The following is a 24,019-nucleotide window of genomic DNA, read 5'->3' as shown; positions in this document are numbered from 1 at the left end:
TCTTCCCCCTAGTCCCGGAGGGACGGAAAGGAGAATCGAAAATAATGCAACTCCCATGGGTTGAGATAAGAACAGTTTAGTAACTAAGGTATAACACAGATCACTACTGCTACCACCAATGATAATAATGATAAAGGAAATAACAAGGGAAGAGAATACAGCACCTCAGCACCAGCCGACCGATAACTCGTCCCCCCCAGCCTGACCAAGCACCGACTGATACCTCCTCCAACCCCGCAGTGTCCTTGCCCTTCTGGGTAACTCTCAGTTTACATCCCGGGCATGATGTGCTGTGGTATGGAATACCTCTTTGGCTAGTTTGGGTCAGGTGTCCTGTCTCTGCTTCCTCGTGGCCTTTCCTCCTCCCTGGCAGAGCATGAGGCTCACATAGTCCTTGGTCAGGGTAAAACATTTGAGCAGTAACTAAAAACATCGGTGTTATCAGTACTGTTCCCAGGCCGAAAGTCAAACCACAGCACTGCACCAGCTACTAAGAAGGTGAAAAATGACTGCTACTGCTGAACCCGGGACACTGATTCTCTGATTTTTTACTTTGTTCTTAGTCAGAATGTAAGATATTCCAACTTTAGCAGCCCAGGTAAAATGGGATCAAGTCTCAAACTGTGTTCCTGAAGCTGCCACTGAATAGCACTTTACAGCATTGTAATGTATAAGAGCATCTTTTTGACTGCTGCATGTTTTGTTTCCATGCACAGAACATAGAAGTATTTCACAAACCCAGTCAAATTTTATGTTCGTTTTGCAGCAACTGGCTTTGTCTCAGTCTTGTGCTGGAATATTGCAGACCACACAGACCCGATGAATTGAATTCTGTCTTCCTCCCTGCCCCCTAGAAAAAAAAACAGCAAACAAAGTGTTAACTTCGTCAGTCTTCTTGAAAACATGAGTAAGGACACTAAAACCTGCCAATGGGTTGAGGAAAAGCACAAAGCATAGATAAAGCAGACAAATTTAAGATGGGTATAATGAAAGACAAATTTATATTTTACAGTTTTTATAAATGTTCTATCTTTTCTGCTAATACTTTTATACAGAGAAGCTATTTTTGAAACTAATATCAAGTACTAAACTTTGTAGGTTTTAAAAACTGCTCATGCTTCTATAAATCAGCCATTTCTACATTCACATTTTTGTATCTTAGTACCTCTAGGAGATAAGAAACGAGGATCAGTTTGGAGTGGAATAGGAAATGTGTCTGTCGAGTGTGGTTTCCTGAAGATAAATATTCTCTAAATAAGTAATAACACTGAAATGGCTGCTACTCGCTGTTTTACGTTTGTTTATTGAGAGCTTCTGCCACTTGAGCTTACATTTTGCTGTCTTCAAGTTGAAGACTTTTTTGGGGTGGGTAGGTTTGGGTTTGGGTTATTTTTTTGTTGCTAAATGTGATTATTACTATGGCTTTCACTTGGAAGAGTTGCTGATTCTGACAGGTCTTGGTAAATGTTATAAAAGCTAACTTTGAGTTAAATTCCTGTGTTTCCATAGGCTGTTATAAAGGTTCTTTAAAAGCTACATAAGTGTTATCCCGACAGGGTATTAAGTTCTTATTACAATATACTCTGAGACAAAAGTTGAAATTGCAGTTTGGGAGGTTATTATAATTTACTTCATTATATACAGCTTTGCTAAGCAAAATATTTGTTTATAAATAATGATGTTTAGGTTTCTATGGTGCTGAACCAATGACAAATAATAATAGTTGGTCTTCCATGTGCCTTCAATTTTTTAAGAAGCTTATCCTAATTTGTTGCATTTAGTGGTAGGTTCAGTCTTCTTGTCTCCAGTGCTACTTGTTCTTCCCACTTGTTTCGGTGCTTTTATGCTCTTTCTGATTCCACTGGCATTAATAACAATGGCACTGAAAGAGGGAGAAGCAATTTGGGAGCAGGATTACAAGTGAGCACAGGAGTGAGCAGTTTCTAGACATATTCTTTCCCCAAAGTTGAAGCTGCAGATTGGTAGGGAGAAACATAGGTCACATTCAATTCTTTGCCCAGGTGAGCTGTACCAGTTGAAAAGTGTCAGGAGAGAAGGAGGAGACTACAAAGGTAGAAAAGCTGGTCTGCAAGGGTGGAAAAGGTGAAGGACCTCATTGCAGTTTAAAGATTCAGGGGTGACACCTACTCCTTTGTATGTTCGTGGCAGCTGTGCTGCTGCAAGCAGTCCTGGAGTAAGAAGCAGTCTGAGCATGTGGCTCCTCTTTGCTGTCAGATGGTAGCTTATTCCTTCTCTAGGATCTAGAGTATTGGTCAGGCTTATAATGCTGTACCAAGTGTGAAGTGGCAACGAGGAACAAGTCTGCATTTGGACATAAGGTATCTAGATACTGGGGTTTATTTAAGAACCTAATGAGATTAGAGCTTTTACTTGATTATCTCACACCCCTGTGAACCACCTTCAGTGCAGAATCACATTTGTTAGATCTTGACTTCCCTCCCCATCAGGTGGATCGCTGCTGGATGAAAAGGTTGGGCAAGAAGCCCTGTTTGTTCATGTTCTGCAGTTGTTCACTTACCAGTCTTGAGTATTGATGGTCAAGGCCTTGGGCATTCCATGACATCCGCCTGTGTGGATCTCTCCCATTTCTAGGTCTTTCTGCATTGCCAGCACCTTTCCTTCAGCCAGGATGATTGCCACCTTCCTTCCAGGCCCCAAATCCCTAGTTTTCTCAGCCTAAACAGGCTATCTGCAAAGCACACATGGTCAGCTTCCTATTTTGTGGTTCCAGCTCACCTATCTTTATTAATGAAAGGATTCAGAGCAGCTCAGTTCTGTTTAATCCTAGTGTTATCGAAATTTACCAGCCTTTACTCATACAGATAGCAAGTAAAAGGCTTCTGCTTGAGAGTCCTAAAGTTCAGTTTCACACATTCATGCACACCCCTGCAAATTATGTGTTGACTGTCAGTATGCACTACTTAAACTGTTTTAAGGACCTCAAGCTGCTATGTCTACAAATGTACTGAGAGATGCTGGTATCTTATGGCACCATTTTATTTTCCTGTGCTGTTGCACAGCATAGATGAAGCCCATTCGACAAGTGGGCATAGTTGATTAGCTGGGGTATAATTCTTGTTGTACTGGGTAATTTGCCAGCCTGCTCACAATACTGTAACAAATTGTACTTTTTAGAGTAATATGATTTCTTTGCATTAGTGGGTCAATTCCAGGCTGATTCTCTCTGGCTTAATGGAGCATGGCAACACTCCTCGAAGTGCTCGGCTGACAAAAGGGTAAGATGAATGACTTGTGGCAGAAACCACTGTTGCTGCAAGAGAAGCTCAGTCTGTTCCTGGTCTTTTTCTTCATGCCCTTCTCAGCTCCTAGTGGGACAGTGCTGGAGTACTTGATCTGTGCTCCGAGCCTGAGAGTTAAAATCCTGGTAGCTTTTGGCATTTGTCATTCAATCCAAGCAAGAGTTTCTGACCCACTGCCTTCGCTTATCGACTCTGGGTTTGTGTATCTGCTGTACTTTGGAGATATTGATGGCTGCTTTTTCAATACAGTGTGTGGGGCTCAGGCTGACAGCATAAAAAAGTGCAGTTCAGGTTGAGACATAGGAATAGAAAGGATGGATGAAGTTTAGATGACCATGGACCATGTTACTGCTAGAGCACTCCAGAAAAGTGTGTAGAAAGAAGCATTTGGAAAGTCTTAAGTGAGAATTCTGTCTCTTTGGGAAGGGTATTGTTGCTGGCAAGAAGGAGCATATGACCAAGTTAATTTATATTGCAGTTACTGAGCAAGAATAATGTGGCATTTCACAACATGGACTCAAGTTGATGCAGAGACTCAAATCCTCGTTTATTACCACCAAGCCCTTTTTATCCCCTTGTCTGGTACTTTCCCAATCTGCTCATACATACACTGCTCAGTCTCATTGGTCACTGTGAAACTCTCCAGGTAAACAGTCCAATCACAATGTTGCAGACCCTCTCACAACCCCCACATCCTCTGGCCTCCAACTGAGATTCCCGCCACAACTACATCCTGGCCTATCCTCCCAAGGCTTGCTTGTTTACCTTTCCTCTCCTTCAAGGTCCCAGCTCATCTCCCCAGGGCTTGTCAAGCACCAAGGCCTCAGAGCTTATTCCCAAACTCTTTTTCATGCAAATCTTATTGCCGTCAATCCCCACAGAATAAAACAGTAGTGAGTCTCTCTTTAGACATGGAGTACTTGTTGATGCTAGGACACACTGTCTAAACTTCATGGTGTGCCCCACACCCCATGTCCTTGGTGTAGCCTCGAGAGCCTTTCTGCACACCCCTACATGCTCTTGATTTTCCTTCCGACAGGAATTAGGTTGGGAAGAGAATTTAATGCAGTTGGTGCAGAGTGTGCATTTGGGTGCTATGAAGTGTCCTTGGCCCCCCAGATTTAGTTCTTGGCAAAAGCAAAATTTTGGAAGGACAGGAGCGTATGAAGCTGAAGAAAATACGTAAATCCTCTGAGACTCACAAACAAAACTATCTGTAGTGAGAATTCAGCAATGGTAGAGGATCAGTCTGTCTGTGCTTGGTGTAGATTGATGTACACTACAAAAAGTTAAATATGGTTTCTTAGTTCTTATTCCAGCTATCCAGAATAATTTTACTGAGGGATGTGACTGATTTTATGCATAATCTCTCAGTGAACATATATACAGCTAGGAATGACGTACTGACTATTGTAATGACACATAAGACTGTTTGGTATGAGTTTTGCTGAAGAGTATAATTTTAGGCACATTATATAGCAGCCAGGGTAGTTGCAGTCTAGCAGGTACATGGAAAATGTCAGAATTCAACAGCCGAACAGTCAAATTCAGAAAGCTCTTTGGCAGTGCTACATTATGATCATTTGGAATGGAGATCATCACTTGCTGAAATATTAACTTAAAAGACATTGCCTTATTTACAGGCACTATTATTAAAATATACACACATGCAGAAATACATTATGAACACTATTTTTATCTTCTGTGCTTGCAAAAGGTTGTGTATGCACCTCTGTAGCAATAGATGGGCGAAAAGCATTACATTGTCTTCTGGTGTTTTTACACTGTCTAAGAGGTGGTGATGATCTCCAGGTCTCATCAAACTTCACTGAATAATTTCAGTGATTCTCTGAATATTCAATAAGGACCAACATACACAGAACAGAAGATACTTTCAGCCTTTTCCAGAGAACGGAAGGAAAATAAAGAGGCTCAGCAACTCAGAAGTCTTAAGGAGGAGGGGTTGTAGTGAAACCAGCTTAAATAGCATCTGGTATGGTAGTGTTTTCTTAAAAATCCAACTTGGAACGTAAGAGCTCCTTATACATGTACACTCTAATTAGACTCACTTCCATATATTTCCCTGTAATGGGGAGATATTACTGTAACTGGCTCTGTCAGAAGTCATGACCAAATACTACAAAAAGGTAAATTGCTCTATTGCAGCATGTTCTGTGGGTTGTTTGTCAGATCAGGTGGGGAATGAGGTGCTTCTGCTGATGGTCTTCACTGGCAGTCACTTGCTCTCTCAGGACATACTTGCATATGAAGTAACTAGGTTACTGTGCTACGCTGGTATGAAACTCTGTCACTGGGTATTTCTTAATTCCCTTTACCTATTCATGTAGTTGCAGCAGCTCTAGAAGGTTTGGTCAGCCTGCTCTAATGCAAGAAAAACATGCTGTCACGACACAAACATATACATATGACTTTAGGATAAGGCTGCACCGTGTTAACATGTCCATGGCACTTTCACATCCATGACCAAGGAGTGTAATGTCAGGCTGCTTTTATTTCTATCTATTCCTCTTCTGCCATTTCCTTTGGATTTACTAGAATTTTTTGCTTTTAGTGCAATACAGCAATATATCTGAACCAGTATCATCAAATTCCCTTGTGCCTGTTTGTCACCTCATGTATCGATCCTGATCTTACAGAGCAGGGTTATCAAAATGAAAAGTTATGGTCAGGATTTGGACTGTGCATTCACTTTTTTTGTGGACCCTAGTTAGAGATTCTGTTTTATACCAATACCACAGGAAACCCAGTGTTCCCTTGTAAGCTGATTGACCATAGTCTCTAGCTGGCCCTTCAGAGATGTAAAGCTGGAGGCCAACTCCCAGCTAAGCAGACCTTAAAATACAGGATCAAATCATCTTTTTATAGAAGTGCTTTTACTTAGTATTTTACCACTTTTATTCTAGTATTCAATAAAAAGTTCTATACCATATTTTTTCAGTAGCATAAAACATGAGGCATTAAAAGTTTCTGTTGAGTTGTGTTCATTATGACCAGACTATCCACAGATTACTGGTATTCACCTGTGACTCAGAATGCAGTTTTGTATATTGTCATGATAACAGCTTGAAATATTCCTTAATTTTAGAGAGAATGTAATAACTCTGTCAGAATTACTTAGTAAAAATATGTTCTATCATTAGAGATTGATGGTTTATAGAATTAATCCTACTGCCATAGTAATCACTGATATATTTAAATAGGTGCTATGTCTCCATGTTCAATTATATTGAAACAGTGACTTTGAAACACTGTAGGTCAGCTGGAAACACTAGTACCTATTTGCATTTCTTTCAGTATGGCCCAGTCAGTCACTTAATATGCAGTATTAATACTATTAATAAGACCAGGATTAGTAGGTTAAAGACAAATTTAATCTATTTGGTGGTGTTGATTTCCCTATACTAAAAGAAGATTAGATGAGGAACAACAACTGTTACTGACTGAATAGTGTCGATGCAAACAATTTCAGATGCTATGAAAACCTTTATTTGGCTTTAATATTGTTCAGTAATTGCTAAGCTGAAGGTTGAATGGGAGTTCAGTTCTAAAACTAGGAAAGAAGAATATTAAGAATACTATTTTATTTGGTTATTTTTCACAGCTATAGTTCTAGGTTAGTATATAATAACGTTTTAAAGTGTGATTCCAAAAGATGCATTTATTAATATTTTACTACTGCTGTAATGTAGAGTGTGTATGAAGTCACGCACTGGTAGTGCCGCTTCATGTCTCTCTAAACTGTGTTTAGCATTCAGCACTAAAGGCAGATTGTTCATCAGACTGGATGCTTTGCTGGTCAAAGCTCCTGTTGTGGTTTAAGCTCAGCCGTAAATCACGCAGTTGCTCTCTCACCCCCCCTCCCCCTTTTCTTTCCCCCACTCCCGGAGGGATGGGGAGGAGAATCGAAAGAATGCAACCCCCACAGGTTGAGATAAGAACAGCCCAGTAACTAAGGTATAACACAAATCACTGCTGCTACCACCAGTAATAATAATGATAAGGGGAATAACAAGGGAAGAGAATACAATACCACCCACCGACCGATAGTAGCCAGCCCGACCAAGCAGTGAACCAGCCCTTCCGGGTAACTCTCAGTTACATCCTGGGCATGACATGCTGTGGTATGGAATACCTCTTTGGCTAGCCTGGGTCAGGTGTCCTGTTTCTGCTTCCTCCTGGCTTCCCCTCCTCCCTGGCAGAGCATGAGACTCAGAAGGTCCTTGGTCAGACTAAACATTTGAGCAGCAACTAAAACCATTGGTGTTATCAGTGCTGTTCCCAGGCCGAAAGTCAAACCACAGCACTGCACCAGCTCCTAAGAAGGTGAAAAAAATGACTGCTGCTACTGAAGCCAGGACAGCTCCATGTGCCTTCTCCTGGAAGTGCTGTCCTGGAAGTGCTTGATGGTTGTGGTTTGCTTATCCATCTGTGCAATGAGGAATCCAAAATGCAAAAGCTACCTGCTTTTGAAAACTTCTTATCATGGGCAAACCCGTAAGGCCCCTGAATGGTATCTATCTCATGACTCAATCTCATTATGATGGCCTGTAATTTTAGAGTAACTGGAAAAACTGGTAGGTACCTGCCCTTGGAAACTTCCTAGAGTAGCTGCCTGGAAGCTAAGCGCTGCCACTGGTGTCTGAAAACACAGGTTATGGATGATCTAGTGCCTGTAACATGGAACAAGAGGGAAAGATTCTTACTGCAAAAGTGCAGTAAAAAAATAAATGGGACTTAATGGGCTGAAATAGGTTAGGAAATATCATGGTTGGGGAGGCAGTATTAATTCATTAGTCTTAGTAAATCAGCAGCTTTGTCACCCATCAGTACATCACCAGAAATCCCCTTGTGAGTAGATGGGCTTACTGTGGAGAGCCAAGTTTACTGTGCTTCAAAATGGAAAATGAGCTTGAGGGAGCAGGGGAGCAGGGATGGTGATTTCTTTTTTACCCAAAGAACATGTTAAAATTTCAGGCTCTTTCTAGATGCTGGTAGCTAGATTACTAGCAAATCCTTCTTTGGGAAAAACAGTTCCAAACTTATGTGCATTTCTAAAAAGCTTAATCAGTTTAAAAATGAAAGCAATTTATTGCTGACTTTTGAACCCCACAGTAAAGATAACTGTCCCCATCATTCTTGCATTCCTCTGAGTGGGCAGAATCCATATTGGTGAATGTGAAAAGGCTGCTTTCATCAGCCACTGGGAAGTGAATCACTATTGCAGCAGAGAAGTGACAATGGTCCCTCAACATTTCTGTTGAGTTGGTATGCAAGGCAATGTGTGTTAGAGAGGCAGTTGATTGTAGTAGTTTACTGTGTTTACCATCTAACTGCCTTATTCCAACTGTGAGAAAATTTGAATATACCCAGAAAGCAGTCATTTTGCTATGTGGCTAATTCCACTCATCACATATACTGCATCATAACCTCAGAAGTTATTCAGACTATTAGTTGAAACCCAAAGGAGGTCAAATCTTTTCTTTTTCTTTTTTTTTTTTTTAGCAGCTGTCTCTGATTCCAGATGGAGAAATGCTAATCCTGTTTTGGGGTTTTTGTTGTTTGTTTATTTATTTGTTGTTTTTTTTTTTAATGGTGGGGTGATGTGGAAATTTCAAGTTTCCCCTGCTGGAGGAGAAAAAGTAACACCACAAGAAACCCTAAGATACAGATTAAGCTTCATGAACTGAGAAGAAACATAAAAGTTAATTATCTAAGTTACTCCTCAGTTCAGAACTTCCTTCAGTTCTCTGCTGAGGTCACAGGAGAAGATGTAATGCCACAGCAAGGACAGGGATGAAATCTCTACTCTTCCAGTTCTAAGATAAATGGATGCGCTGCTGCAGGGAAAGAGATGGCAGAGGAAGCATTTTAGGATGTAATGCTGGTGTGCAATGGCTTTTTCTTGCAGCCTGACACCAAAAGAAAAACATGACAGCATTGCATTGAGTTGCAGTTACCCTGCCTTCTGCCCACTGCAAGTTTATTTTTCCTGAGTTCCTTAATAGAGAAATCATTATAGCTTCCTGCAGTCAGCAGTATCCCTCTGCAGGAAATGTGAGGCTTTCAGTTGCCAGAATTGAAGCCAGCTTTTCTATGTGACCAAGGCCACTAGCAGAAGACTTTAAGGCCAGAAAGGTGAAGTAATGGTTGTGAAGATATGCTTGAAGAAATTCAGTCATTTATACAACTATATGTTTAACGTAATCATTCCAGAAGGTTGTAAAAACCTTGAATTATTTCACATCAAGTTTACCCATTATATAGGTTATTGGTAATTCCATAGTTTAATTTGCTGGAAATTAAATTCCATGAGAAAAAAATGTGATTTTTTACATTCTTGTAATCCTGGTTTGTATGACGAATATATAAATACACATGTAAAAATCATAGTGTAAGCTTTTAATAGTGTAAATAGTATTCTTTCGTACTTCTTGATACAGTGAAAACATCTTGTATGAACTCACTAACATGTTTTTTAATGGAAATAATCCACATGCTTTTAGTTCTAACTACCTATATTTTCAATATCTTAGTTGAAAACATATAAAATAGAAAGTGGAACCTTTTTTTCCAGTCTTTGGTTGTCTAAAAACTTTTGTAAAGCTGATTGTGAATACCTATGAGTGTGAACAAAAAGAAGAAAGATGAAGTTGTAAAGACTATATGCACCCATCCTTAGTCTTTCATTACATTATGGAATTATTCTTAGATTTTGTGAGATTTTAAGGCCACTCAACAGATAGCATTATAAAAGTAAGGATGTTTTACTTTAGTGTTTCATTTTTGTGCTTTTTGACCTCCAGATTTTGTTTCCCTTTCAGTATATCGATCACAATATGATTTTTTGAGGGGGCTCTTATTTTTAAATGTCACGTGATCTCTCCTTAACTTGGTTGAAATGATGAAGTAGGTCATAACTGCTGCAATTCCTCTTCTTTCATCATACAGCAGCTTGCAATGCAGCAGAGATCCCTGAGCACCTATGGGACTGTGTAAACAGAACTGTGTGATGTAGAGAGCTTGAAGTGTAGTGAGCAGCTCTTCCGATCACCCTCAAATCCTCAGCCAGCGCAAGGCTGAGAACCCTGAGAGGTTAAGAGAATCAGCCGTGCCACTAGTGCAGCTTCCTGGCACTGCAGTTTCAGGTTGAGATGTCTTGCATTTTGAAAGACTTGCAGCGCTGCTATAAAGCAGTAGGGCTGAAAATGAATGAACAAATATTATCTAAGACATCATCTTCTGAAAGTAATTACCTCCTGACTCTATTAGGAGTCAGCTGTGAAATACTGGTTTTAATATTAAGATTTTTATGCATATGCATTTGTCCTCCCTGAAATAACACCTAATAATAGCAGCTGTCCAAATCAGAAATCATTGAAGGAGGAACGATCAAATGTATAAACTGATTGGAAATCTATTGCTTCATAGCTATTATGTTGTAATGGTTAAATATATTTAATGTTTTTGCTGGCAGTAAAACATTTGCTGCCTAAAGAGGCTTGCCCTTCATGTTTTTGTAAAGATCCTGACTGACCTCTGTCCACTTGAAGTTCAGTGGTTCAGTGCATTTTTATGGTTGGGACAGCCATAGCTGTGTGGCAGGTAATCAAGTATCATCAATGGGAAGGTTGCTTAAGGTTCACGTGTACCATAATTCCATGCTATCTTGCCCATGCAGACATTTGCCCTGCAAGATATCAAAAATTTTATGGTGTTCCTCTCTAGAAGTCAACCACTGTGAGTTATGTATTAATTTCTGCAGGGGAGAATGAACAACATTATTGTGATTTTGGATAGCAGTTTCATTTTCAGAATGATGTATTCCTGTCTTTTGAAGTTTCTTCTGTACAGATCTTTGAAGCAGATATGAAAACATTCAAATTGCATTTTATAATCTACCTATGTGAAAACAAATGCTTGTAAACACATCTCTCTCTTAAGGCTTTAAGAAGTAGCTACTATGCATATTATATACTTATGATAGCCACTATATTTACGGATCCTGGTGTCTTCCCTTTTTATCTTCTTATTTTTATCCCAGCTCTTACACATTGTTTTGGTTCAGATTGGTAAAGACTTGCATGCAGCTGGGTGTAAAAAAAGTATGTGCAAAAGGAAATCTAGGGATATTGGGACTAGGTAGATGCTGCTATTATTTACTTTCATTCATGGGCTACTGATGAGAATTAAATTGAGGTCAGTCCTGAGCATAAAGATTTATTTGCTATTGTTGGTGTTGAGATAATATACAATTAATGTCTGACCTTAGTCTATTTCCAAGCAGCAGAGCAGATAGCACTGTCTTTGCAGGTTCAGCAGGGAAAGCTGCTGTTCTGCTCTAGGACATGAGGGGGAGAAAAACAGTTTCAAAGGATGCCTAAAAATTGTGCAGTCAGGGTGGTGAGAGACTGCTTTGGTCTGTCATTCATAAAGATATTGTGGTGTATACTAAACTTGTTTGCTTTCTCCTTTAGCTCCCAGTTTCTGAAATCTTTCCCTCTTTCAGTCCTAAGTGGTTAGCTTTCTCATTTCCAGAGTCAGTGGAATTACTCCTGCTTTACAGCTGTTTGTTATTGTGCAAAAGAAGCAGAAAAGGTGAGCATGAGTAGCACCTCCTCTTCTATGATATTTAGTCCAGAAATATTCATAGCTAAAAGCCATTTCCAGTGTTAGACTTGTGATGCTGTTATAACAGAAATGCACTTCTCCCCATTTTTGCAAAAGCCTCCTGTGTACCTGTTTCAATATAATTGCAGTGGTTTTGAGTATGCATACCCAGTATAATGATAAAATTTCTCTTTATATCTTTTCTTGATACATCCTAGGATTATGTCTGCCTTTCTGTGTGTCATAGCAGCTGGTAGTTCACGGTCATCCTGGTATTGACTTGTTTACCCGATTAGTTTCCTCATATGAAACATGCTTAGTGCACCAGTATCATTCATCAAAATGAATGATAGCGATATTGGTATTAAGCTGAATCCTTATGAACTCTTTCACGTCCTTTTTGCCAGTCATTGATACCTTTGTTGGTATATTATTCTCACATATTTTAAAAGGTAAAGTGCAAAGCATAGCAGCTGTGGAGCACCACTGCAAAATAGCACTTTACAGGTTTCTGGGTTTCATAATGTATTTGCCAATTATAGGTAATTTCCATTGACAAATTATTATTTTTTTAAATTTAAAATATGCTTCTTTTTCATATAGGAATCATTTAAGCAGAAATCACAATATTACTATTATTAACAATACAGTGTTAACCCTGTAAGATAGGTGAGGCTTCTTCCCACACAAACTGGGTTAAGTTCATGGAGAAATTATTTGGAGTCCCATAAGGGTGCACACCCAAAGGTTATATTATGCAAATCCTGCTAATAATCAGTTGGTGTAATCTAGGATTACCTCCTAGAGGTTGCTTGGAAAACATACTCATAAATTCCGTTCAGAAGCAAATAGGGTGTTTTGACCCATTGAGTCTTTAAGTCTGTATTTTGGATAGTACAGACTGATACATGTCATAAGGCTGAGATAACAGCACTTTCATCTTAAAAACAAATACAGGAAGATTTCCCCAGATGAGAAGAGTTTTTATGTTTCATCTTTCTAATGCAAGTGTTCTTGCATATGCAGAAACCAGCACTTCTACTGAAAAATTATGTCTTTTCTTGCATGATAAATGGTACAGAAAAGGTAAGCAGAAGTGCCGTTACAAGTTTTCCTGGGAAATACGTACTGTGATCACCCTTATTCAACCTCAAAGTACAGTTCTGTTCTGCACCAGCACAGCAGCACCAGGGCTAGGCTTGCTGGTGGCTCAGCTACAGAAGGCTCAACCAGAGCCTGAGAATAGGAGCCAACGTGGAGGACAGTGGCACTTATGTAAGGCTTCCCTTAGAACAGCAGTGAGGACAGTGTTAGTAGGTATCAGCTGTTACTCCAGAGAGTCGCACGTAAAGCATAAGAGAGAGTAGCCATTTACATCAGAAATGTAAAGCTGTCACATTTTCCTGAATGTGACTTATATTTTTCTTTCCAACTGTCTTGCTAATACTCTCCCACACAGACTGCCCCTGCATTTAGTACAAGTTGGTGATGTTAAATCTAATGCTGTGTGATTGTGCAGAGGAAGAAGGGTATGAAATTGCATCTGTAAGTTTACAATAACAATGTTGTTTGTTTTAAAACTGGACTCTGACTTGAATTATAAGGGTCACACTGATGTAGGGTAGTTCGGGGTTGTTCGGGGTCTTCTTTCCAGAAAGTCACAGTATTTAACTATCAGACTCTTACACCTTTGTAAAAAGCAGACCTTGCAAGCTGGCATAGTTTACATGGCATTTTTTTCCGTTTCAAGGCTCATGCTGTTTATGCAGTTATTTGATATGGGCTTGTTTTTATCTTGCTGCTAAAATATGATTTGGGTTTCAGGAGGTTTGCTCTCCACCTCCACTTTATGAACAAATGCAATATTCAGATATTTAGTGGAACCTGTGTTGCAATTTGGCTCATGATTTGAAGAAATACGGAAAATATTCAGTGCTGTATAAACAAATAATTTAAATTCTGCTAGGCCTTATGCAAAGGTAAGAAGGTGTGTGTTATGAGAGCTGAGTTACATACAGTTTTTGTTAGGTTCCAAAGTAGCTTTGTGAAAATATTGAAGAAATTACAGTAACGAAGGAGGTTTGGAAGGAAATGGGGGAATTTGGAGAACCAAGATAACACAGGAACCCTTGGGTGTATGTGCATGGAGGAACAGAGTTGCTTTTGGGCTGCTGAAATAGTGCTTTGGTTGTCCCCACTTCAAAGGGACACAGAAGCTGGGTTAGCAACGGATGGGCAAACACTGGAAAACAGAGGTGGCAAGGGGTGACTGTGGTGGCACTGTTGCTGCTGCTGTCCTTCATACATTGGACAGTATTTGCATTTTTAGAGTACCTTGCTGAAAAATGGAAGTGTTATGTGGGAAAATATAGGTGCAGTGTGCTCATGTAATATAGGATAGTCCACTTTACCTTAATGAGCTAAGATTATTGTTCTTCTGTGTAAGTGGTTCATTTTATTCTGCCATGAGTTGGTGTGTTTGTGTCATGTAGGAAGCTTGTAAGGGTGAGATGTCCTGGTTTCAGCTGGGATAGAGTTAAGTTTATTCCTAATACCTGGTTCAGTGCTGTGTTTATTTGGCAGAGCAAGGGAAACTGAATAGTTAGCAACAACTGAAACACAGGTGTGTTATCAACATTATTCTTATACTCAGTTGAAAAAAACACAGTACTAACAGCTACTAGAAAGGAAACTAACCCAAACCCAGCTGAAACCAGTTGTGAGAACAGAAAAAAAAGGAATTTACTTTGCTTTCATCAGTCCTCAAAGGAGTGGAACAGAATAGCTAATGTGAAGGTTAGTTGAACATATGACAAACATTTTCTGTCCACTGAGGAAAATACATGTAAGCATGTTAAGGTTTGATACTTGTATGTGTCCATGATAAAAGCAATACAGATGCAGAGAGAAGGAACAGTTTAATAACATCCATTTTTGCCTAGGAAAGACACTTGAAATCACATTTTTCAGTGACAAAGGTTACTCATTTTTCTTTTGTGATAGCTGTACTATTTCCTGTGCACAGCTTGGATTTGTTCCTGCAGCATTTGGCCTTGTGATGACATTGGTAGTATCACTTGTTTGGATTTTTTCATTGTTGTTCTGAAGTTTTTTCATAATTGCATGTTGTCTACATAATATTCCTGTTACACTGAGAAAAAATGCATGCAGTTTTATCCAAGATTATTTTAGTCTTTTTAGGTTTGTGTTAGAAAAAAAGTCTGTATTTTTAGATTTGAGTGATTTTCTTAATGCAGCCTCTTTTAGATAAGGTTGTCTTGATAAGAAGCAGTTTAATAGAAGAGCTTTCATGATATGAGAATGAAATAACTTGTTTGTTTTAGGCTTGTAATTATTCTCAGTGACGGTTTTATAGTTGTAACTGATTTGTAAGCTTTAATAATCACAGTATGCAATCATACCTTGCAGCATTTTATGTATGAATCCATCTCTGTTTCGAGCTTAGTGTATCAGCACACAATGTGTTTGCATTTTTCATGGTTTAATTAAAACTATTAATTGAGTTCAAATTTTCAGCTCTGGCAGACTGCAAATGCATGAAACAGGGATCAAATAATTGTCTTCTGAGAATTCTGAAATAAATTTATGGTGAAATTTGTTCAGCTGGTCACAGCTCAGGTGGTTTGCAGGGCTTCGAAAGCCACTGTGTGTCTTTCTTCAATATCAGTTATAGGCATTTCACAAAATTACTTTTGTGTGACATTTGCCCAATGAAAAATAAAATGAGTATTTTTCCTTCTGAATTAGTGAGGAGCAACAGCTTGAATTACTTCCTGTCTATAATAGTCATAACAAAACAAATAGGCAGTGTATGCTTGGTTTCCAATTTCACTACATGATGACTTAATAAAAAAAAATCATATAATGTTATTTTATTATAGTTGAGATGTGCAGGGAATTTATTTTTTTTTACATTGATACCGTTTTGACTTAGTAAATGTGAATCTAGATTTTTGGTTTCAGTTGGAAACAGGAATAACATATACTCTTATCCTAAAAGGTCTTATGTACTCAATATGAACATGCCAATTTAAAGCTTTAGATTTCCTTGATGATGGTGAATTGGTCAAGTAGGGTAGAGTATTCTTTGCTGCAGATAAGGTACCAGAAATATCAGCCTGTATTAGTTTAACAATTCTTTGTTTTGTTGATTGTGCATCTTTGCTGTAGAGTATAACTTAAGCTGTTGTTTAGGTGTATTAATTAAATCTGTTCTTACACCATATGAAGTATTTTCATAGGATTCTCATCCTGAGTGTTTGTGCATCAAGTATGTTGATTGAGCACACTGAGGCACTTCAGAAAGGTCAGTCATACATAGGAAGTGTGTAATAAGGAAACATGAGCAGTTTTGGCATTTAAGGGAGGGAAGCAATGAAGTTCCCCAAGTTCTTGTACTAGGGCCAGGCCTGATTCACTTGGAAAGTATGTCACAAGTACTCATACTGTGGCACAGAGGGGGAGTTGGATATTTTGGAAGCTTTATGGGAAAAGATGTGGTGGAGCAACAGTGGCAAAGGGCTTGTGTAAGGCATCCATATGCTACATACTGAGAGGTTGCAGGGACCTATGGTTGGAACTGAAATCCTGGCAAGTATTTCTAAATGATCAAGAAGATGGAAAAAAATGCCCCTTATTGAAATGAACAAGTATGCTTAGCTGTGGTCTGTAGAATGAAAACATCAGAATCATCCAGACTTTAATTTTGATTATTTAAAATTAAAATATCTATGAAATACTCAAATGTCCATGGAAATTAATGCTGTTACAAAACATCAGTAGCTTCAAAATAATTATTCCTTGCTAGTAGCAAAGGGTTATCACTCTGTGATTTGATTAAAGAGAGATTTCACAGAAAAAAAATGGCCTTCTTTTTGACTATTCTGCTTATTGTTACATCAGTCAAAGCCACATTTTTTACCTTATAGTCAATGTCCTTGAATTATAGCCCCTCAGCCTGCTGAAGAGCGGTTGTCATATTTCATTGTTCAATGATGTAATAAGGGGGAAAAAAACCAATTCAAACCAAACCAAAAACAAAGTAATAAAACATGTTAGCGCCAGCTACGCTGAATTCTTCATCTTTGAAAGTCTTAAGTGTAGTTGAGCTAGAGGTTCTGGAAATTAAGGGGTTCTTCATTTGTTAGTTATGGCTAAGGCAGGCAAGTATGTATGTATGTGTAGCTGGCAAAAGATGTGTATTTTGATGTTATCTTATTCTACTGCTTCTTATCCTGCAAAGGATAATGAGTTCTGAAAGACTGTTCACAAGTTTAATGAGTGATTTAACAATGGAAAAGTTAATATTTATATTACCAGATCTAGTTACTTTTTCTGGGAAGACTGCTACAGCTAATGAAATATTTTTATCTTCATTTGATTTCATTATATATTTTGTTAGGTATGAGAATAGAAGAAAGTTCTATGCAAGAATCATAGTCCATTTTTTTTTAATTTAGATAGGGATGGTATCAGATGATCTATTTTCTATGATAAATGTGAAGAATATTGCGTATTACATATAGATAATAATGTACTATATATGATATATATTATTTAACTTTTAAGTAGTGTAAGCATCAATAAAGAATTCATAGTAAGAAAATAAGTTAGCACAATTGGATCATGAAACAGTTTCCCCTAATGCGGCATAAGAAGAAATTACACTTCTCAAAATAGAAAAGTTGTACTGCACACAAATGAGATCAGTTAAAAAGGAATGCATGGAAGGGATGGAATTAGTATAAAAATATGCCTTGCTTAACATCTAATTTCTGCATTAAAAAAAAAAAATAAATTCCATCATTTGTTATAAACATGTTCTGAATCCAGATACAGGCAAACTAGCTAAGAAATGAAAAATGAGCTATCATATTAATTCCTTGAACCAAGTCTGCCTGAATTTGTCACCTATATTCATACTTTCTTCAGTATAATTTTTCAGAAATGATACCTTTTTCCACCTTCAGCTACATTGCCAGGATGGAGGCATGAGTAATTCAAGGATTCAACTGGAGCAGTGGTTGTGTTTTTGAATGAGTGCAGATGATAACATGGAGACAAAAATGTAGCTTGCACCAAGTCTCAAACATTGTCTGCCTGTTTGGAGTAGAGGTATAATTACCATTGGAAGGGATGGTTTTCTACATGATTGCTTTCTTTGATTGGTTTTCCTTCTTGCTCAAACAAGCATTTAGTTTTTATTATGCTTCAAATTTATATTCACTCTTGAATTGTTTAAAAAAATCAAATTTTCTCATAGAGGTTTCTTATTAGAATTCCTCTTGTTCATCTTTTTATCCACTTGTCATTTCCTTTCCTAGATATCTTCCTGCTTCTATTATTCAATTATAAAATAAATAGAATTTTATTTAGAAAATAATATGCATATTAACAATGAAGGTGGTTGTTTTTCTGGAATGAAATACTGTAACGAAGGAGCAAAAAGAAAGAAGAGGAAATCTAATGACTTTCTTGTAGACCTTCTTTGTCATTTGTAATAGATGGAGGCAGGTTTCTCTTCTTATTGATGAACTGCAAGACTGACCTCTACAAATGTACTTGTATTTTAAGCATATTGCTGGCATCAGAATGAATGGAAAAGTTTCTTCTCCTGGTTATCTGGTAGCAGAACAAAAACCTTAATTTTTACCATTCTGCTAACAGGGAAGATAAAAGGATTTAACACTCAGATTACATACCCACCAAAATGGTAACAATTGGAAGAAAGTAATTTAAAAAAAAAACAATAACAAAAAGATAACATTCGTGGCATTGATACAAGCATTAGGAGTCCTCAAGAAAATCATTTATGAAGTGGCACAGTAGCCCTATGATCTGGCTGGGTTCATCCGTTTCTTTGGTGTAGGGATGGGTAGCCACCAGACAGATATGTTTTGCCTAGCGGTTTACATTATATTGCTTCTCTGCTTGGCACACAAACATTGCAACTGAAATAGTAATACAAAAATCCCTTGAAACAAAAACATTTTCTTTGTACAACTAGCTTTGTAAAGAAGCAGAAAAAGCATAGTAACTATCTTTAAAAAATAAGAATTATTTTTTGTAAAGTTAATGGATAATTTCCCCAGTTTCCCTCTTCTTCACAGACCGGAATACTATGAGTAGATCTAAGTCCTTTCTACTTATGTGGATGTTCAGTATTCTTCTCCTGGCCTCATCAGAGGCAAGGAAAGCAGACACTGTGCCAAAGGAGACCTCTGTGATGATCAGGGACTGAGACCTGAACTGGACTGTGATTAAACAGGATCCTCAGCTGCTTAGTAAAGAATACATAAGCTCTGCATCCTCCAGCACGACAGCCTTTCCATCTCTCTGCTGTTGAGCTGTCTCTGATTTTAAAAATCTGCAGACATGGCAAGATGATCTTTCACCCTTCAGCAGTACTGTTAGTGGTTTACGTTTCATTGAAGAATGTGCTGAGTTAGAAGGGCTATTGGCAAGATCTTTGGTCTTTTTAACCACTGAAAATGAAAGCAAAAGAAAATTGGAAGGTGAATAATAGAATCATAGAATGGTTAGGGTTGGAAAGAACCTTAAGATCATCTATTTCCAGCATTCCTGACTTGGATATATATATGGAGGTGATTTTGTGCAGTAACAAAACAAGCACTGAGCATACAGATGATCTTTGCTGTTATTCCTGCTTTGCTGCCTGGTAATTTTTGCTGGTGTGAATTCTGCCTTCAGTGTAGAGCTGTGTGTGTGTAAGAATTGCTGTGTTTTTTCCTTTAAGATGACTAGATTTATGGATTATATGGCTAGATGGGACTGTTGTGAGGTTGTTTTTTTCTTTTGTGACTGTAGAGTTACACCAAGTGACCCTGTATTTTTTGGTCAACAGAAATACATAACCTAGTGAGGCTCTTCCCAGTGAAGATATTCTTACAGACATTGCATTGTATAATGTAATTACATATTCTCTATTTTAATGTTTGAAATTCCCTATTTTAACATTCAAGTAGTCTTTTATATTGGCTACTTTGCTTTGAGCTTGTAGAAACAATGTGTTCAGAAGGAAGGGCTTGGCACACAGTATTATGTTTCCTTTAAGGAGAAACTCCTTATAATCCTTTTTAGTGCATAATGCTGTTTGCTTGTGAGGTGGCAATGCTGGGAGGGCATGAAGAAATCACCTTCCATGTATGAACACATGGAAGTGTTTCCCTGGAAGTGCTGCTAGTAGGAGGGAAGAAATGGTGGTGTCCGCTGAAGTTCATCTGCATTGCAGCATATTCTTCAGGTCAGAAAACATGAACAGGGTATAACCTCCTGTATTTGTATGCATATTTGAATCCAAGAGCAAGTGACTTGAAATGGGAGAAGACTTTTGTTTGATTTTACTTTTAGCGGTTTATTTAACATAACCCTAATTACTTATGCAAAATTACGATCTTTAGGTTGTCTTTGTCTTTAAAGTAAATTCAGTTTTTAAATGAGAAAGTTTATTGGGTTGTCTTATTTTTAAAAAAATCAGTTTTTCTAAACACAGATTTTTAATAAAATTCAGTTTTTCCTTGTCTTTAAAATAAATTGAAATTCTTGATTGTATCATATGATGGTTCTTGGCTGCAAGCACAATTCCCACAAATCCATATCCCACTGGAGGGTGCAGGACTTGTGCTTCCTGCTTTCTTTGGGCATGTTACCTCTGTGAAACTAAGTGTCCTAAGCTGCGTGTAACACTCTGGACAAGCAATATCCTGCCTTCTTCTTTGTGCCCTTGGGCTTTGAAAGTGTCACTAGTTTTGAGGATGGGCCATGTAGCCCAGCATAAACCCTCTGGTTTTTGTTCCTGCTTTTGTTCTTTAAAGAACTCTGGTTTGTATGATCTCTGTTCAAACAGACTAATGTCCTTTCACTAGCAGGTTATTAAGTCTCTCGTGAAAAAGTAGCTGCTGGTGAAGATTTGTCTGAGCCAGGAGGGAATATACCAAATAACAACAAGGGATTAAATGGTTCTGTTGATACCAAGGGGTAATCCTTGTGGGTAAGACTTGACAGAGGATACCAAAATCAGTTGATCCTGAAGTGTATGATGTTGATTTTGTTTGTTTTTATTTCCAGGGCTGTGATCTAGTCCCTTCTGACTTTGTTCTTTCCCCTGAAATACAGTAGAAAAAGGACATATTGAGCAGGGTGACATTAGGCAATTCAGATTATGAACCCAAAAATGTCATTAAACTTCAGTTTATCAGAGAATTAAAATTCAGATGTGATGATGTTAAAAACCATTCAGTGATTACATAGCCCTCAAGGGTCTGAGTGGCATTATGGAAAAAAAAACCCAATAATGCTAGATGTGCTGTACTTTTGTTAGTTTCGTTAAATTTAAGAGATTAAGCAGAGAAAAGTCTTTGTCACAGCATGAGGTTCTCCCAAAGGGCAGGATAACAGATAATCCCTTCGTAGTAAAGCTATATATTTCAGCTACAATAGCAATCAAAGTAAAGCTGTGAGAGCCTGTAAAAACCTGCCTGAAGGGCAAGCTCTCTCTAGGTGCTAGAGAAGGCAGTTTCAAAGTTGATATAACAAGATCAATTAATCCTTTTTTCTAAACACTGCATGTTGGATGTTGGGTCTCTTCTGATGCTGTCAGTAACTGTCCCAAGCAGAGCTCTCTGAGACGTTGCCTTCTTTAGTACTTGTTTTTAAAACAAAATGTACACACAAAAATCCTTTTTGGATGAGGTTGGTGTGTTTGATGAATGTAAGAGCTTTTAATTATTTTATTTTTTACTGGCAGTGTTAAGCTAGCCAGGTCATAGCTCAGATTGATAATTTGCAGGCACAAGTTATTTTCTGACCTGCTGAAAATGGAGAGAGGGAAAATACGCTTAGAAGTTGTAAAATACGTTGTTATTGTGAACTGCCCTTCAGCCACTGTCAGGCAATCCGTCTACAGGGTGTTCAATTTTTAGTCTTCCACCTGGGGTTACCAGAGAGAGAGCCATTGTCTCTATCCACACCTGTAGGAAGTCTACCACATCACTAAAATCTGACACGTTGAGATGTATTTCACATGAAGATGGGTGAGGTTTTCTTATTTGATCCCTTTTGCTAGGTTAGGGAAGAAACCTCCAGGTGAGGGACTGTTGTGGCCGCAGTAACTTTTGAAGCTGGCAGAGCCAATTAAGCAATTTCATACTCACAGCATACAGGAGGGACATTTCACAAACTCTTGAGCCTTCTTTTGGTTTTTTTTTCCCCTCCTCTTTTTCTTTTTTAATCTATTTGAATCTGTTTTTCTGGAAATCCTCCTTGAAAATGAAGGTGCGCTTTCTCTTTCTTGGCAAACTTCATTCAGCAGTCTCCTGAAGATAGTGTGGCATGTTGGATGCATTGGGGAACATGTGGGTGTCTGTGTTCCTATAATAGGTTTAAATACTCCAACATAGCTGTGCCATTTTAGAAAGGAAAGATTAAACAACACTGCTTTAATTCTTCTTTCATGATGCCTTATTTTTCTCTCGCTTTTTAGTTGTCAGGTCTTCTCCTGACAGCCAGAAACCCTTTCAGTCATATATTAGCCTGTTACCTTGCTTAAACTGTGAATTGTATTTTTCTTGTAACATACGGCCATGACATGAAGAAATGCCATTGTTAGGCTTTTACAGAAACAGATTTTTCATGCTTAAAACACTTGCAAGCTATTTTTCAAGATTTATTTTTACATGTCAGTCTTCACTGGCAAGTGCTCTAGCCACACTGTTCAAGTCTTGGAAGACAAATGCAGGGACTGTGAGAATGAAGACCTTAGGCCTACTGTAGGAGAGGATCAAGATCATCTTAAGAACCTGAGCATGCACAAGTCCATGGGACCTGATGAAATCCATCTGCGGGACCTGAAGGAGCTGGCAAATGAAGTTGCGAAGCCACTGTCCATCAAATTTGAAAAATCATGGCAGTCAGGTGAAGTTCCCAATGACTGGAAAAAGGAAAATATAACGCCCATTTTCAAGAAGGGGAACATGAAAGATGTGGGGAACTACAGACCAGTCAGTCTCATCTCTGTGCCTGGCAGGATCATGGAGCAGATTCTCCTGGAAACCATGCTAGGGCAATGAAAAACAAGAAGGTGGTTGATGACAGCCAGCATGGCTTCACTAAGGGAAAATCCTGTCTGACCAGTCTGGTGGCCTTCTATGATGGGGCTACAGAACTGATAGATAGGGGCAAAGCAGTTGACATTGTCTACCTGGACATACCTACAAGGATACCAGAGAGGGACTCTTCATCAGGGACTGTAACAATAGGACAAGGGGTAATGGGTTTAAACTTTAACAGGGAAAGCTCAGGTTAGATGTAAGGAAGTTCTTAACTGTAAGGGTGGTGAGGCACTGGAATGGGTTGCCCAAAGAAGTGGAAAATGCTACATCCCTGGCAGTGTTCAAGGCCAGGTTGGACAGGGCTTTGGGCAACATGGTCTAGTGTGACATGTCCCTGCCCATGGTAGGGAGATTGGAAATAAATGATCTTAAGGTCCTTTCTAACCCTAACCATTCTATGATTCTACGTGAATTTTCACAGCAAAAATTACTGAATTTGTACTAAATAAGAGACAGGACAAGTACAATATTATGCAACTTCAACTGTACATCCCAAATGTAATTAGCTGTTAGTGATGATGGCAAGTTCTAAAATATTTCTGATTGCCATGATGGAGTAGCTACATTTGAGTGTAATGAAGGTTATTCTTTGGAATCTACCTACTTTGTGGTGTGCTTCTCCCTAGTGTCTGCTGTGCTTTTCATGTGTCATGTTTTCTCTTCTTACTCCCCTGTTCCCTTTTTTGATTTCTTTGCTTTTCTTTTTCTTTCTTGACCTTTAAGACCATGCTATCTATATGTAATCTTCTGGCTTTTTGGACTTATGTGTGTCCATGCTGAGAGAGCTGTATAAGCACCTTTCACCTTCTTGACTGAGCTCTGTGACTTGTGAGCAGCATTGCCTTGTGCACAGTGCAGTGTGGAGAGCTCTGGGTTTTTTCGTTCTTGCTTTCCAGGGAAGAAAAAAGGAGGTGCTCCTTAATACCACAAACTCTAACCAGCATGTGTATGTGCTAGAAT

The 24,019-nt window shown here is 38.5% G+C and overlaps 1 long non-coding RNA gene across 2 annotated transcripts in view; it reads left to right on the top strand.

The window, feature by feature from the left end:
- LOC133264762 (uncharacterized) overlaps window positions 1-24,019 on the top strand; it is a 233,722-nt gene that overhangs the window by 139,729 nt on the left and 69,974 nt on the right. The window contains exon 3 of one of the 2 annotated variants that reach the window (XR_009741770.1): window positions 19,040-19,117. The exons of the other annotated variant lie outside the window; for it this stretch is intronic. This is a non-coding gene — a long non-coding RNA (uncharacterized LOC133264762). Of the gene's footprint in view, window positions 1-19,039; window positions 19,118-24,019 lie in introns of those variants that run through there. 2 annotated transcript variants of the gene reach the window in all.

The sequence above is a fragment of the Pezoporus flaviventris genome, unplaced genomic scaffold (assembly GCF_033815535.1).
Source record: "Pezoporus flaviventris isolate CSIRO_AGI_PZ_B2104156 unplaced genomic scaffold, CSIRO_AGI_Pfla_v1 ptg000001l, whole genome shotgun sequence".
Taxonomy (NCBI): Eukaryota; Metazoa; Chordata; class Aves; order Psittaciformes; family Psittacidae; genus Pezoporus; species Pezoporus flaviventris.
Note: the sequence above shows the minus strand (reverse complement) of the source record. Positions and strands in the feature narration are given on the sequence as shown.